This window comes from Babylonia areolata, chromosome 5 (genome assembly GCF_041734735.1).
Source record: "Babylonia areolata isolate BAREFJ2019XMU chromosome 5, ASM4173473v1, whole genome shotgun sequence".
Lineage (NCBI taxonomy): Eukaryota > Metazoa > Mollusca > Gastropoda > Neogastropoda > Buccinidae > Babylonia > Babylonia areolata.
The window spans coordinates 34,186,301-34,192,629 of record NC_134880.1 but is presented as its reverse complement, the minus strand read 5'-3'; positions in this window follow the sequence as shown (position 1 = coordinate 34,192,629).

Below are 6,329 nucleotides of genomic sequence, written 5' to 3'. Positions count from 1 at the left end.
CAGAAATAGACTGGTGTCATACAGACGTCATGGAACAGTCGTGGTGCTGGACTGGTGGTCAGTTCCCCTGCAGGCAGCATGGCCATGGACTGGTGGTCAGTTCTCCTTCAGGCAGCATGGCCATGGACTGGTGGTCAGTTCTCCTTCAGGCTGCATGGCCATGGACTGGTGGTCAGTTCTCCTTCAGGCCTCATGGCCATGGACTGGTGGTCAGTTCTCCTTCAGGCTGCATGGCCATGGACTGGGGGTCAGTTCTCCTTCAGGCTGCATGGCCATGGACTGGGGGTCAGTTCTCCTTCAGGCTGCATGGCAATGGACTGGTGGTCAGTTCTCCTTCAGGCTGCATGGCCATGGACTGGGGGAGGACTTCACTATTGTCACAGTGCAGGGGAATTGGTGACAGCTGTGGTGTCGGGAAGGAGGGGAATCAGTGACAGCTGTGGTGTCGGGAAGCAGGGGAATTGGTGACAGCTGTGGTGTCGGGAAGCAGGGGAATTGGTGACAGCTGTGGTGTCGGGAAGGAGGGGAATCAGTGACAGCTGTGGTGTCGGGAAGCAGGGGAATTGGTGACAGCTGTGGTGTCGGGAAGCAGGGGAATTGGTGACAGCTGTGGTGTCGGGAAGCAGGGGAATTGGTGACAGCTGTGGTGTCGGGAAGCAAACTGAACGTCTGTGTCGACTTGGTAAACACAATCCCTAAAAACCTCAAACATCTCTCCAACACAATTATTCATTCAACCCATTCTGAAAAAAAATCATTGTCGGCTATGGGACAGAACTGATACAGAGGTGAAGGTATTCTCTGAAGTAAACAGTAAAGAAGAGGGTGGAATCAGAATCAGAATCAGAATCAATTTTAATGTTAATTAAACCTTAGCAAAGTTACATGAAACCACGCACAAAAAAGTAAAACAAAATGATCATGTACACAAACGATTAGGTCACCAAAGGTCAGTCCGCAAAGCAAAGCGAAAAAAATATATGGAAGAGAAAACCGTCACAACATCCAGCCTGACAATGGAAGTTGAAGATATGACACATGCTTTCCAGTGGCTGTCATATATTCGTTTGCCAGGAAATCAACAAACCATGATTCAATCTGACTCCATGAACTTCTCTACAAAAAACTGGTGTAAAGTGGGGAGCCCAGGGTGGCATGAGGCAGATTCACATTCAAAAGCTGACATGGATATACTGCCCTGGACATGCAGATGTTAATGGAAATGAGCGAGCCAACAGGCTTGCTGGTAGCGCTACAAGAACGAGAGGTCTTCATCTGAAGTCATAAGAAAAGTAAAAGAGTATTTCAGAAAATGATAAGAAAAGTAATCGAGTATTTCAGAAACCAGGTACAAGGCCATCATATCACTGATTACCTCAAAGAAAGAAAAGATAGAGAGAGGGTATGGCCCTAAATCTAGCTTGAAAGAAAGAGCACGCTCCTTTACTAATCCAACGAATATTGGCATCAGTTCCAAACCAAAAACGCTGCTTTCCGAAACACATCTGACTGATCAACATGCTAGACGCCATATTCATGGCATTTTCCCCACCCCTCGCGGCAAATCGTTGGCAGTGTGTTTGTATGTGTCATGAGAGCTTTGTGCGTGTGCATGTGTGTGTGTGTGTGTGTGTGTGTGTGTGTGCGTGGTGTATGCATGTGTGTGGGTGACCAGTACACAACTGTACTAAAAAGGATTTATGTGCTAGACAGTGCTAGAATACTTTATCAGTTCTTCAATGATACAGTGTAATGTTATCTTACCTCAAACAGCGCCGCCATGTGGGACAAGACAACTGTGGAATGACAGGTAGATGAGGTTATTGTCCCATAAACAGAATTCGCATCAGGAGCGGAAAAAACAAAAGTAGACAATTACCCAAAACAGAAGGCCCTGCTTGTCGCCCCCTCGCGAAGTGCCACCATACCATCTGGTCATGTGACGCTTCCTGTGGGGGGAACAGAAACTGGAGGTGTATGTTCACGCCACGTCTGACGTGTGAGAGCTGAGCGGTCAGCTGATGTGACAATTAATTGCTTTTTGACGGCCACACTCGCGGCGCAGACAGATCAATTATACAGATGGACGATTTGTTATGCGTGGCGAAAGCATACGGGAGGCCTTAAAAGCCACTGAAAGACAGAGAGTTTGGGTGGGATGTTGTGTGAAATGGCTGATTTTCTCTATCTCTGCAATTAAAGTCCAGTGCCACTAAGAAAGAGAATACTTTTCCCTGATTTATTTCTTGATTTGAATTGTGGCCTGTAGCCCATGTCTAATAAAACATGTTTCCTTCATCTGTCCTTCCTTCGTCCTTGTCCTGTTTTTTCTTCTTTTTCTCTTTGTCTCTGTCTCCCTCCCTCCCTCTGTGTGCGTGTGTGAGTGCGTGCGTGCGCGTGTGTGTATGTGTGTGTGCGTGCGTGCTCTGTGTGTGCCTGTGCGTATTTGTGTTTACTTATTCTGTTCTCCCCAGCTTTCCCCCCTCTCCGGCTCTGTGTTGTTTCGCTCTATTCACAAACATCCCTGTGTCTGTCTGCCTGTCTGTCTGTCTGTCTGTCTCCCCACCTTCCCGCTCTTTCCCCCTGTCCTCTCTCTCCCTGACACCATCTCTCCAACCTCTCTCGTTCCCATCATTCTCTCTCATTTTCGTCTCTCTCTGATCTCCAAATTTCTCTCATTTCTGTTTTCCTGTTGTTGTTTTTTCTACTGTTGGGGAGAAAGAAGCCCACGCAATGCGTGTGTCTATGTCGGGAGTGAGGAGGGCAGGGTGACAGTGACACGGGGTGCTGACACCTGAAGCAGATGGAAGAGATCTGTACGTGGGCGACTGTCATTGACGACACTCTCAGAGACCAGTGCTTTTAAACATGCCAGACATGATTCCACCAGCCTTAGGAAACAGTGGGTGGTACACATGAACCTTGACGTATAGTGCGCGCGCGCATGTGTGTGTGTGTGTGTGTGTGTGTGTGTGTGTGTGTGTGTGTGTGTGATTCAGGAGAGAAGAAAAGATGCATTTGTGTTTTTTTATCTATGTGTCTGTGTGTGCACCTGTGATTTTATCAGTATTGATGTTTATGCTCAGGAAGATACCACTTTCCTTTCAAGGATAAAAAAACATAATTTTGCATTTCATTACACTGTGTTAGGCAAACAAAAAAGACAATAAACAGTTTGGGTTTATGTTTCACGTCCTCTTGTCGCTGATGGCAGTTTGTCTTCTCATCTTCCTGTCATTAACTATCTTTTTCCTATCTGGATAATAAAGGCATATGAAAAAAAGGAGTTAAAATCCCTCCTCACCCATCCATCTTCTGCACCGTGTATCTCCTGATTTCAAACAAAAGTGAAAAGTGCCAACAGGTTTAACAGGTTTCATGGAATCTGTTCTCTTGCCACTGCCCCCTTTCCCACAGCCACTCTGACAGCAGCAGCAACAGCCCTTTGCTATGCCTGTCTCCTCTTGAAGCATTCAGACTTTACTCTCAACTCAGTGTCCAGACCCATAAATGCATCGGCGAGCCACTGGCACACATAATATCGTTTGAACTGCGCTCTTGACTGCAGTCACAGAAATAGACTGGTGCCATACAGACGTCATGGAACAGTCGTGGTGCTGGACTGGGGGTCAGTTCTCCTTCAGGCAGCATGGCCATGGACTGGGGGTCAGTTCTCCTTCAGGCAGCATGGCAATGAACTGGGGGTCAGTTCTCCTTCAGGCAGCATGGCAATGGACTGGTGGTCAGTTCCTCTTCAGGCTGCATGGCCATGGACTGGGGGTCAGTTCCCCTTCAGGCTGCATGGCCATGGACTGGGGGTCAGTTCTCCTTCAGGCAGCATGGCCATGGACTGGGGGTCAGTTCTCCTTCAGGCAGCATGGCAATGAACTGGGGGTCAGTTCTCCTTCAGGCTGCATGGCCATGGACTGGGGGTCAGTTCTCCTTCAGGCTGCATGACCATGGACTGGGGGTCAGTTCCTCTTCAGGCAGCATGGCCATGGACTGGGGGTCAGTTCCCCTTCAGGCTGCATGGCCATGGACTGGGGGTCAGTTCCCCTTCAGGCTGCATGACCATGGACTGGGGGAGGACTTCACTATTGTCACAGTGCAGGGGAATTGGTGACAACTATGGTGTCGGGAAGGAGGGGAATCAGTGACAGCTGTGGTGTCGGGAAGGAGGGGAATCAGTGACAGCTGTGGTGTCGGGAAGGAGGGGAATCAGTGACAGCTGTGGTTTCGGGAAGGAGGGGAATTGGTGACAGCTGTGGTGTCGGGAAGGAGGGGAATCAGTGACAGCTGTGGTGTCGGGAAGGAGGGGAATCAGTGACAGCTGTGGTGTCGGGAAGGAGGGGAATCGGTGACAGCTGTGGTGTCGGGAAGGAGGGGAATCAGTGACAGCTGTGGTGTCGGGAAGGAGGGGAATTGGTGACAGCTGTGGTGTCGGGAAGGAGGGGAATCAGTGACAGCTGTGGTGTCGGGAAGGAGGGGAATCGGTGACAGCTGTGGTGTCGGGAAGGAGGGGAATTGGTGAGAGCTGTGGTGTCGGGAAGGAGGGGAATTGGTGACAGCTGTGGTGTCGGGAAGGAGGGGAATCAGTGACAGCTGTGGTGTCGGGAAGGAGGGGAATCAGTGACAGCTGTGGTGTCTGGAAGGAGGGGAATCAGTGACAGCTGTGGTGTCGGGAAGGAGGGGAATCAGTGACAGCTGTGGTGTCGGGAAGGAGGGGAATCAGTGACAGCTGTGGTGTCGGGAAGGAGGGGAATCAGTGACAGCTGTGGTGTCGGGAAGGAGGGGAATCAGTGACAGCTGTGGTGTCGGGAAGGAGGGGAATCAGTGACAGCTGTGGTGTCGGGAAGGAAGGGAATCAGTGACAGCTGTGGTTTCGGGAAGGAGGGGAATTGGTGACAGCTGTGGTGTCGGGAAGGAGGGGAATCAGTGACAGCTGTGGTGTCGGGAAGGAGGGGAATCAGTGACAGCTGTGGTGTCGGGAAGGAGGGGAATTGGTGACAGCTGTGGTGTCGGGAAGGAGGGGAATCAGTGACAGCTGTGGTGTCGGGAAGGAGGGGAATTGGTGACAGCTGTGGTGTCGGGAAGGAGGGGAATCAGTGACAGCTGTGGTGTCGGGAAGGAGGGGAATCAGTGACAGCTGTGGTGTCGGGAAGGAGGGGAATCGGTGACAGCTGTGGTGTCGGGAAGGAGGGGAATTGGTGACAGCTGTGGTGTCGGGAAGGAGGGGAATTGGTGACAGCTGTGGTGTCGGGAAGGAGGGGAATCAGTGACAGCTGTGGTGTCGGGAAGGAGGGGAATCAGTGACAGCTGTGGTGTCGGGAAGGAGGGGAATCAGTGACAGCTGTGGTGTCGGGAAGGAGGGGAATCAGTGACAGCTGTGGTGTCGGGGAGGGGAATTGGTGACAGCTGTGGTGTGGGGAAGGAGGGGAATCAGTGACAGCTGTGGTGTCGGGAAGGAGGGGAATCGGTGACAGCTGTGGTGTCGGGAAGGAGGGGAATCAGTGACAGCTGTGGTGTCGGGAAGGAGGGGAATCGGTGACAGCTGTGGTGTCGGGAAGGAGGGGAATCAGTGACAGCTGTGGTGTCGGGAAGCAGGGGAATCAGTGACAGCTGTGGTGTGGGGAAGGAGGGGAATCAGTGACAGCTGTGGTGTCGGGAAGGAGGGGAATCAGTGACAGCTGTGGTGTGGGGAAGGAGGGGAATCAGTGACAGCTGTGGTGTGGGGAAGGAGGGGAATCAGTGACAGCTGTGGTGTGGGGAAGGAGGGGAATCAGTGACAGCTGTGGTGTCGGGAAGGAGGGGAATCAGTGACAGCTGTGGTGTCGGGGAGGGGAATCAGTGACAGCTGTGGTGTGGGGAAGGAGGGGAATCAGTGATAGCTGTGGTGTCGGGAAGCAGGGGAATTGGTGACAGCTGTGGTGTCGGGAAGGAGGGGAATCAGTGACAGCTGTGGTGTGGGGAAGGAGGGGAATCAGTGACAGCTGTGGTGTGGGGAAGCAGAGAAGGGTTGTACTGCTGCAACATCGGGGGAACCGACTGTCTTGTTTCCTCTTGTGTCTAGGGACTGGCTACATCCCCAGAGATGCCAACCTCTGTCAAGTGTTTGCAGGAACAATCAGGACATTTGGTAGGAACATTTTGCAGTTGGTAGGAACACCCGGACTCCGAGCCATATCATGTATCATCAAACGTATATTTTTTTCTACACGGCACAAAAACACTTGGGACTACCTGGAACACGGTGAAACTGCTACAATTGAGCTGATTGGTCCACTCAATGCTGTTTCAATATAAACAAGCACGCGATTAGCTCAGCATCA